The sequence below is a fragment of the Triticum aestivum genome, chromosome 3D (genome assembly GCF_018294505.1).
Source record: "Triticum aestivum cultivar Chinese Spring chromosome 3D, IWGSC CS RefSeq v2.1, whole genome shotgun sequence".
Classification (NCBI taxonomy): domain Eukaryota; kingdom Viridiplantae; phylum Streptophyta; class Magnoliopsida; order Poales; family Poaceae; genus Triticum; species Triticum aestivum.
Window position 1 is genome coordinate 569,866,497 of NC_057802.1, and position 11,337 is coordinate 569,877,833.

The 11,337-nt window shown below is 44.9% G+C and overlaps 1 long non-coding RNA gene across 1 annotated transcript; it reads right to left on the reverse strand.

The window, feature by feature from the left end:
- Positions 1 to 3,495: 3,495 nt before the first annotated feature.
- Positions 3,496 to 5,740, reverse strand: LOC123075514 (uncharacterized). Its single transcript, XR_006436149.1, has 3 exons — positions 5,451 to 5,740; positions 5,277 to 5,379; positions 3,496 to 3,946 (listed from the first exon to the last, which is right to left on the reverse strand). It is a non-coding gene; the product is annotated as an uncharacterized lncRNA (long non-coding RNA).
- Positions 5,741 to 11,337: the final 5,597 nt, after the last annotated feature.

An 11,337-nucleotide genomic window follows, 5' to 3' on the forward strand; every position in this document is an offset into this window, starting at 1 on the left:
ACAACTCTAGCGTCACCGAACCTTAAGTGTGTAGACCCTACGGGTTCGGGAACCATGTAGACATGACCGAGACGTTCTCCGGCCAATAACCAACAGCGGGATCTGGATACCCATGTTGGCTCCCACATGTTCCACGATGATCTTATCGGATGAACCACAATGTCGGGGATTCAATCAATCCCGTATACAAATCCCTTTGTCCACCGGTATGTTAATTGCCCGAGATTCTAAATCGTTAGCATTACGCACTGAACTATCACGTAGTCATCAAAACGTGTATGTCAGATGTTTCGCAACATCTACAGACGACGCTCGAGGTTCAGCACACCGAGCGGTGCATTAAGGACATAAGCCTTCTGCGCAGCAATGAGGATAATCCTCAGTTGACGGACCCAGTCCGCATAATTTCTACTATCAACTTTCAACTAAATTTTCTCTAGCAACATATCTTAAATAGTAGAACTAAAGCGTAAGCTACGACATAATTGCAAAGACCTTTTGACTATGTTCATTATAATTAAGTTCATCTGATTATTTAATGAACTCTCACTTAGATAGACATCCCTCTAGTCATCTAAGTGATACATGATCCGAGTCAACTAGGCCGTGTCCGATCATCACGTGAGACGGACTAGTCATCATCGGTGAACATCTTCATGATGATCGTATCTACTATACGACTCATGTTCGACCTTTCGGTCTCTTGTGTTCCGAGGCCATGTCTGTACATGCTAGGCTCGTCAAGTCAACCTAAGTGTTTCGCATGTGTAAATCTGGCTTACACCCGTTGTATGCGAACGTTAGAATCTATCACACCCGATCATCACATGGTGCTTCGAAACAACGAACCTTCGCAACAGTGCACAGTTAGGGGGAACACTTTCTTGAAATTTTAGCGAGGGATCGTCTTATTTATGCTACCGTCGTTCTAAGCAAATAAGATGTAAACATGACAAACATCACATGCAAATCATAAAGTGACATGATATGGCCAATATCATCTTGCGCCTTTTGATCTCCATCTTCGACGCGCGGCATGATCACCTTCGTCACCGGCATGACACCATGATCTCCATCATCGTGTCTTCATGAAGTTGTCTCGCCAACTATTACTTCTACTACTATGGCTAACGATTAGCAATAAAGTAAAGTAATACATGGCGTTTTTCATTGCCACGCAGGTCATACAATAAATTAAGACAAGTCCTATGGCTCCTGCCGGTTGTTATACTCATTGACATGAAAGTCGTGATTCCTATTACAAGAACATGATCAATCTCATACATCACATATATATAATTCATCACATCCTTTTGGCCATATCACATCACATAGCATACCCTGCAAAAACAAGTTAGACGTCCTCTAATTGTTGTTGCATGTTTTACGTGGCTGTTATGGGTTTCTAGCAAGAACGTTTCTTACCTACGCAAAAGCCACAACGGTGATATGCCAATTGCTATTTACCCTTCATAAGGACCCTCTTCATCTAATCCGATCCGACTAAAGTGGAAGAGACATACACCCGATAGCCACCTTATGCATCAAGTGCATGTCAGTCGGTGGAACCTGTCTTACGTAAGTGTACGTGTAAGGTCGGTCCGGGCCGCTTCATCCCACAATGCCGCCGAATCAAGATAAAACTAGTAACGGTAAGCAAATTGAACAAATCATTGCCCACAACTACTTTGTGTTCTACTCGTGCATAGAATCTACGCATAGACCTGGCTCATGATGCCACTGTTGGGGAACATAGCAATAATTCAAAATTTTCCTACGTGTCACCAAGATCAATCTAGGAGATGCTAGCAACAAGAGAGAGGGAGTGCATCTTCATACCCTTGAAGATCGCTAAGCGGAAGCGTTACAAGAACGCGGTTGATGGAGTCGTACTCGCGGCGATTCAAATCGCAGAAGATCCGATCTAGCGCCGAACGGACGGCGCCTCCGCGATCAACACACGTACAGCCCGGGGACGTCTCCTCCTTCTTGATCCAGCAAGGGGAGAGAAGTTGAGGGAGGACTCCGGCAGCACGATGGCGTGGTGGTGGAGCTTGTGGTATTCCTGCAGGGCTTCGCCAAGCTATACGGAGGAGAAGGAAGAGTTGGAGGAGGGAGGGGCTGCGCCAGGGAAGGGGTGCTGCTGCCCTCTCTCTCCCTCACTATATATAGGGGGAAGGGGGTGGAGGAGGCGCCCTAGGGTTCCCTAGGGGAGGGGTAGCGGCCATAGGGGAAACCCTAGATGGGTTTGGGCGGCGCCACCCCTAGGAAACTTGCCCCCCAAGCCGGGAGGGGTGGCTACCCTAGGGGAGGCGCCCCCACCTCTCCACGTTATGTGAGATGGGGTGGGAGGGGCGCACAGTCCCTTAGTGGGCTGATGTGCCCCTCCCCTTTGCCCATAAGGCCCCCCCAACGCTTGTCGGGGCCTCCGAAACACCTTTTGGTCATGCTGGTCGTCACCCGGTACTCCCAGAACAATTCCAGACTCCAATACCCTTCGTCCAATATATCGATCTTCACCTCCAGACCATTCCGGAGTTCCTCGTCACGTCCGGGATGTCATCCGGGACTCCGAACAACCTTCGGTAACCACATAATATTTCCCATAAACAACTCTAGCGTCACCGAACCTTAAGTGTGTAGACCCTACGGGTTCGGGAACCATGTAGACATGACCGAGACGTTCTCCGGCCAATAACCAACAGCGGGATCTGGATACCCATGTTGGCTCCCACATGTTCCACGATGATCTTATCGGATGAACCACAATGTCGGGGATTCAATCAGTCCCATATACAAATCTCTTTGTTCATCGGTATGTTACTTGCCCGAGATTCGATCGTCGGTATCCCCATACCTCGTTCAATCTCGTTACCGGCAAGTCTCTTTACTCGTTCCGTAACACATGATCCCGTGACTAACTCCTTAGTCACATTGAGCTCATTATGATGATGCATTACCGAGTGGGCCCAGAGATACCTCTCCGTCATACGGAGTGACAAATCCCAGTCTCGATTCATGCCAACTCAACAGATACTTTCGGAGATACCTGTAGTGCACCTTTATAGCCACCCGGTTACGTTGTGACGTTTGGTACACCCAAAGCGTTCCTACGGTATCCGGGAGTTGCACAATCTCATGGTCTAAGGAAATGATACTTGACATTAGAAAAGCTCTAGCAAAACGAACTACACGATCTTGTGCTATGCTTAGGATTGGGTCTTGTCCATCACATCATTCTCCTAATGATGTGATCCCGTTATCAATGACATCCAATGTCCATGGTTAGGAAACCATAACCATCTATTGATCAACGAGCTAGTCAACTAGAGGCTTACTAGGGACATGTTGTGGTCTATGTATTCACACATGTATTACGGTTTCCAGTTAATACAATTATAGCATGAACAATAGACATTATCATGAACAAGGAAATACAATAATATCCATTTTATTATTGCCTCTAGGGCATATTTCCAACAGTATCACGCGAAGTATTCACAAGCACTGGTGATTAACATGTCAGGAATAGCGAATGTGCCTATATTAAGTAGCAATCACGATGCGCGCGCGGACGCACTGGATTACGGCATCGCGTGGCCGCATGTCCCAAAAATTCACGTCCGTTGATGATAAATCACGAGTGGACATGGTGCCACGCGAGGATGTAATCCGCACCCTCCATTTCTTCGGGATTTGTGCCGTATTTATAGTACACCTCACGTATATAGAATTCACAGGAATGATTTGCAACGTATTTGTTGGTCAATAAGTGTGCATGCCCCACAAGCCATAAGAGTTTGAAGTTAATTTTGCATTGATGTGCAGCAGACCACTTGAGCGATAAATCATAAGTAGTTGACAAACTGCAACACACCTGACCACCTCACTTACTAGGATTAATGCACCACACTGCCTTCTCGTCTTAGTGCACCATCCTCTACAGCTGCAACAGAATCATTAACGTGTATTGAGTAAGCTAGTTTAGTGTGAACGTAATTTTGAGATGAATTAGTGTGAACTTGTCACTATGCTAGATCAGCTTAGGTTTATCTTCATATTCTGTGTTGCATGTGTATATTCGGTGTGTGATTGAACATTTAATCCCGCCATGCGCAGTGGGATAGGGTCTATTTAAAAGAAAAAAAAAATGCACATCTATTAGTTGGCTGATTATGAAAGTTCAATTTAGAAAATGAGAGAAGCGTCACAAGAAAATCTTAGCGATGATAAGTTAAATGCACGAACAAAATGGTATAATATTGATTGGAATTTTAAATGAATTTAATAATAGCATAGAGGATGGTTTATAGTTAAATGCTCAATCACACACCGACACGGCTTTCACCACGGTGCCAACTTGTCCATCGTCCCTCACCATGTACCGTGGCACTGTGCTATCTCTTCATTCTGACACATGCAGCACTGTCGTATGCGACGTGCTCCAGTTAGCTATCCATTTGCTCCAGAAAGTTTAATAACACTGCTGAAGATGCTGCTCTAGCCTGTATTGTTATCTGTATCACACTGTTCTAGCAGCGTATAACTTTCATATTCGCTAGGAGTACTTTATATTAGGCAAACGAGAGATGATTTGCGGAACCCATCTTCACTCCTCCCCCTGTTCCTCGGCGGGGCACGTACACGCGTTTACAGGCAAGGCTTGGAGGAGATCTGCGGTGCCAGAAACCAGCTAGCGCAAGTGCTCAATTATGTCCACCCAGCAACGAGAGCAGTTATTTTGCATCGTCTGGGCCGTCACGTGGGCCTTGTATTCATACGAACATAAATGACCCCTGGGCCACTGGTGTGGCGTATACCACGGCGTATTCATGAAAGCTGGTAATTAATGTTTGACGTATTGCAAATGTGCTATAATAAGTAGCAGTCACGACGCTAGGACCGGCGCTCGTGATAACGGCAGCGCGTGGCTGCATGTCCCAAAAATTCACGTCGCCATTTCCTGCTCTTTTTTATCATTTTAGGTATTCACGTCAGTTTTGAATTGAAGTGCCAGCCTCCAAGCTACTAAATCACAACATCGATCGTATACTGAAAGAAAAAAACTGGACACACTACATCTTATGAACAAAATTAATCTAAGACTGAAATTACTTCGAGTCAGCATATACCAACAGATCTGACGAAACTCTTTTCTAAGCAAAGAACAACCACATACATCGCACTAAATCACAGACGAAGAAACATAATGTTGAAGGATTTTTCAGAGAGAGAGAGAGAGAGAGGTCGTCAGGACTCGAGGCAGAGAAACTCACCAGAGTGTCATTGCACGTCAAATGGATATGGTCTCTTTATGAATTGTAAAAGTCTGGCCTTCTGAAGAAGAAAGAAACCACACCGGTGCTGATTTGTTCCGATCTGGGAGATGAATTCGGTTGTCAGGTTCGAGAGAGAGAGAGAGGGGGGGGGGGAGGGGGGAGTTGCCTCACCGTGGGAAATCTCCGGCGGCGGCAGCAGGGAGTACGTGGCGACGGCGGGGAGCAGGGTGGTGTGGGGGCCCTGGTGGAGAGGCAGGACGATGCGGGGGCAGCGGTGGAGAAGCGAGATGGCATGGAGATGTGCTCCGCCACGGCCGACAAGAGCTTCCGGCACAGGTTGAGCCTGGTCTTCGCCGGGATCTGCCCGGTGCGCAGGACGACGCCGGGGTTCTTGGTGACGGGGTGGGGATGGAGCAACTTGACGGAGGAGAGGGTTTGAGCTCATGGGGGATGGGTGGTGTGGGGCGGCGGGAGGGTTTGAGGACGACGGAGCGGTGCAGCGGCCGGCCGGAGAGAGCAGTGAGCGTCGCGATGTTGGGGGCGGCGCAAGATCTGGCTTGTGGTGGGTAATTACAGCGTGTTTGGTAATAACAGGGAGAGGGAATGGGAGTTTAGAGATGGGAGTTTGCTAAGGGATTAGACATGGAAAATTGATTTTAAATCCCATTCCTCTGTTTGGCATGTGAAGGCAATTAGAAGTGGGATTTTAAGAGGGAGTTAACTGCCCCTGTTTGATTGGTGGGATTAGGCATGAGAATGCCTTCCTCACGTACGTACTCAGCTAACCAAAGGTCCCTCACGAACGTGCACAATCAACGAAACGTTTTTCTTTTTTGCTAATTTCCAATCCCCAGTTCAATTACTAGGGGTCCCCTAGGGAAGAGATCTGAGGGAGTTGGCCCTCTTAATTCCCCTTCCCCCTCCTTTCTTAATTCCCATGTCCCTGAGTCAATCAAAGGATTTTAAGTCTCACTTACCTTAAACTCCCATTCCCAATCAACAACTCCCCCCCAACCAAACAAGCTCTTAGGGATTTCACGGTACCTCGAGGGGAAAGAGGAGTGAGGTTCGCGGGCTGGGCCAAAGTTTAGCGCTAGAAATTTTTGTATGCGCGCGCTTGGCCCATTTAGCCACATGCGGTCGGTCCGCGTTATTTACCGACCCACAGTTCGATGGGAATAGGAGAAATCCCGACCGACCGCTCGATGGCAAATATGCATGCATTCCCGACCGATAGTTTTCTAGCGTACGAAGGTTTTCCCAACCGACTGTCTGACGAGAGTTTTCCCAGCCAATGATCGGTCGGTAATAGACATCTTTTCCAGCACACGTCGGTAGGGAATACAATACCGTGGTGTAGTGAAGGGGAACTTCAAGAAGAACAACAAGCAAGTTGCTGCTCAAGAGAAGAAACTCATGTCTGGACCTAAGCCTGAGACTGAGTGCTTCTACTGCAAATAGACTGGTCACTGGAAGCGGAACTGCCCCAAGTATTTGGCGGATAAGAAGGATGGCAAAGTGAACAAAGGTATATGTGATATACATGTTATTGACGTGTACCTTACTAGAGCTCGCAGTAGCACCTGTGTATTTGATACTAGTTCTGTTGCTAATATTTGCAACTCGAAACAGGGACTACGGATTAAGCGAAGACTGGCTAAGGACGAGGTGACGATGCGCGTGGGAAATGGTTCCAAAGTTGATGTGATCGCCGTCGGCACGCTACCTCTACATCTACCTTCGGGATTAGTTTTAGACCTAAATAATTGTTATTTGGTGCCAGCGTTAAGCATGAACATTATATCTGGATCTTGTTTGATGCGAGACGGTTATTCATTTAAATATGAGAATAATGCTTGTTCTATTTATATGAGTAATATGTTTTATGGTCATGCACCCTTGAAGAGTGGTCTATTTGTGATGAATCTCGATAGTAGTGATAGATACACATATTTATAATGTTGAAGCGAAAAGATGCAGAGTTGATAACGATAGTGCAACTTATTTGTGGCACTGCCGTTTGGGTCATATTGGTGTAAAGCGCATGAAGAAACTCCATACTGATGGACTTTTGGAATCACTTGATTATGAATCACTTGGTACTTGCGAACCATGCCTCATGGGCAAGATGACTAAAACGCCGTTCTCCGGAACAATGGAGCGAGCAACAGATTTGTTGGAAATCATACATACTGATGTATGTGGTCCGATGAATATGGAGGCTCGCGGCGGGTATCGTTATTTTCTCACCTTCACAGATGATTTAAGCAGATATGGGTATATCTACTTAATGAAACATAAGTCTGAAACATTTGAACAGTTCAAAGAATTTCAGAGTGAAGTGGAAAATCATCGTAACAAGAAAATAAAATTTCTACGATCTGATCATGGAGGAGAATATTTGAGTTACGAGTTTGGTCTACATTTGAAACAATGCGGAATAGTCTCACAACTCACGCCACCCGGAACACCACAACGTAATGGTGTGTCCGAACGTCGTAATCGTACTTTACTAGATATGGTGCAATCTATGATGTCTCTTACTGATTTACCGCTATCGTTTTGGGGTTATGCTTTAGAGACGGCTGCATTCACGTTAAATAGGGCACCATCGAAATCCTTTGAGACAACGCCTTATGAACTGTGGTTTGGCAAGAAACCAAAGTTGTCGTTTCTTAAAGTTTGGGGCTGCGATGCTTATGTGAAAAAGCTTCAACCTGAAAAGCTCGAACCCAAATCGGAGAAATGTGTCTTCATAGGATACCCAAAGGAAACTGTTGGGTACACCTTCTATCACAGATCCGAAGGCAAGACACTCGTTGCTAAGATTGGATCCTTTCTAGAGAAGGAATTTCTCTCGAAAGAAGTGAGTGGGAGGAAAGTAGAACTTGATGAGGTAATTGTACCTGCTCCCTTATTGGAAACTAGTTCATCAAAGAAATCTGTTCCTATGGATCCTACACCAATTAGTGAGGAAGCTAATGATGATGATCATGTAACTTCAGATCAAGTTACTACCGGACCTCGTAGGTCAACTAGAGTAAGATCCGCACCAGAGTGGTACGGTAATCCTATTCAGGAGGTCATGTTACTTGAACAAGGCGAACCTACGAACTATGAAGAAGAGATGGTGAGCCCAGATTCCGCAAAATGGCTTGAGGCCATGAAATCTGAGATGGGATCCATGTATGAGAACAAAGTGTGGACTTTGGTTGACTTGCCCAATGATCAGCAAGCCATAGAGAATAAATGGATGTTCAAGAAGAAGACTGACGCTGACGGTAATGTTACTATCTACAAAGCTCGACTTGTTGCGAAAGTTTTTCGACAAGTTCAAGGGGTTGACTACGATGAGACTTTCTCACCCATAGCGATGCTTAAGTCTGTGCGAATCATGTTAGCAATTGCCGCATTTTATGATTATGAAATTTCGCAAATGGATGGCAAAACTGCATTCCTGAATGGATTTCTAGAAGAAGAGTTGTATATGATGCAACCAGAAGGTTTTGTAGATCCAAACTGAGCTAACAAAGTGTGCAAGCTCCAGCGATTCATTTATGGACTGGTGCAAGCCTCTCGGAGTTGGAATAAACATTTTGATAGTGTGATCAATGCATATGGATTTATACAGACTTTTGGAGAAGTCTGTATTTACAAGAAAGTGAGTGGGAGCTCTGTAGCATTTCTGATATTATATGTGGATGACATATTGCTGATTGGAAATGATATAGAATTTATGGATAGCATAAAGGGATACTTGAATAAGAGTTTTTCAATGACAGACCTCAGTGAAGCTGCTTACATATTGGGCATCAAGATCTATAAAGAAAGATCAAGATGCTTGATATGACTTTCACAAAGCACATACCTTGACAAAGTTTTGAGAAAGTTCAAAATGGATCAAGCAAAGAAAGGGTTCTTGCCTGTGTTACAAGGTGTGAAATTGAGTCAGACTCAATGCCCGACCACTATAGAAGATAGAGACAAAATGAAAGATGTTCCCTATGCTTCAGCCATAGGCTCTATCATGTATGCAATGTTGTGTACCAGACCTGATGTGTGCCTTTCTATTAGCTTAGCAGGGAGGTACCAAAGTAATCCAGGAGGGGATCACTGGACAGTGGTCAAGAACATCCTGAAATACCTGAAAAGGACTAAGGATATGTTTCTTGTTTATGGAGGTGACAAAGAGCTAGTCGTAAATGGTTACGTCCATGCAAGCTTTGACACTTATCCGGACGATTCTAAATCGCAAACCGGATACGTGTTTACATTGAACGGTGGAGCTGTCAGTTGGTGTAGTTCTAAACGAAGGAGTCTGGATGAAGGAGTTCATATCCGATCTAGGTGTCATACCTAGTGCATCGGGACCGATGCAAATCTTGTGTGACAATACTGGTGCAATTGCCTTGGCAAAGAAATCCAGATTTCATAAGATAACCAAGCACATCAAGAGACGCTTCAATTCCATCCGGGATCAAGTCCAGGTGGGAGACATAGAGATGTGCAAGACTCATACGGATCTGAATGTTGCAGACCCGTTGACTAAGCCTCTTCCACGAGCAAAACATGATCAGCACCAAAACTCCATGGGTGTTAGAATCATTACTGTGTAATCTAGATTATTGACTCTAGTGCAAGTGGGAGACTGAAGGAAATATGCCCTAGAGGCAATAATAAAGTTATTATTTATTTCCTCATATCATGATAAATGTTTATTATTCATGCTAGAATTGTATTAACCGGGAAACATAATACATGTGTGAATACATAGAGAAACATAGTGTCACTAGTATGCCTCTACTTGACTAGCTCATTAATCAAAGATGGTTGAGTTTCCTAAACCATAGACATGAGTTGTCATTTGATTAACGGGATCACATCATTAGAAGAATGATGTCATTGACTTGACCCATTCTGTTAGCTTAGCACATGATCGTTTAGTTTACTGCTATTGCTTTCTTCATGACTTATACATGATCCTATGACTATGAGATTATGCAACTCCGGATTACCGGAGGAACACTTTGTGTGCTACCAAACGTCACAACGTAAATGGGTGATTATAAAGGTGCTCTACAGGTGTCTCCGATGGTACTTGTTGAGTTGGCATAGATCAAGATTAGGATTTATCACTCCGATTGTCGGAGAGGTATCTCTGAGCCCTCTCGGTAATGCACATCACAATATGCCCTAGAGGCAATAATAAATAGGTTATTATTATATTTCCTTGTTCATGATAATTGTTTATTATCCATGCTAAAATTGTATTGATAGGAAACTCAGATACATGTGTGGATACATAGACAACACCATGTCCCTAGTAAGCCTCTAGTTGACTAGCTCGTTGATCAATAGATGGTCATGGTTTCCTGGCCATGGACATTGGATGTCATTGATAACGGGATCACATCATTGGGAGAATGATGTGATGGACAAGACCCAATCCTAAGCATAGCACAAGATCGTGTAGTTCGTTTGCTAGAGCTTTTCTAATGTCAAGTATCATTTCCTTAGACCATGAGATTGTGCAACTCCCGGATACCGTAGGAATGCTTTGGGTGTACCAAACGTCACAACGTAACTGGGTGACTATAAAGGTGCGCTACAGGTATCTCCGAAAGTGTCTGTTGGGTTGGCACGAATCGAGACTGGGATTTGTCACTCCGTGTAAACGGAGAGGTATCTCTGGGCCCACTCGGTAGGACATCATCATAATGTGCACAATGTGACCAAGGAGTTGATCACGGGATGATGTGTTACGGAACGAGTAAAGAGACTTGCCGGTAACGAGATTGAACAAGGTATGGGGATACCGACGATCGAATCTCGGGCAAGTACAATACCGATAGACAAAGGGAATTGTATACGGGATTGATTGAATCCCCGACATCGTGGTTCATCCGATGAGATCATCATGGAACATGTGGGAGCCAACATGGGTATCCAGATCCCACTGTTGGTTATTGACCGGAGAACGTCTCGGTCATGTCTGCATGGTTCCCGAACCCGTAGGGTCTACACACTTAAGGTTCGATGACGCTAGGGTTATAGGGAA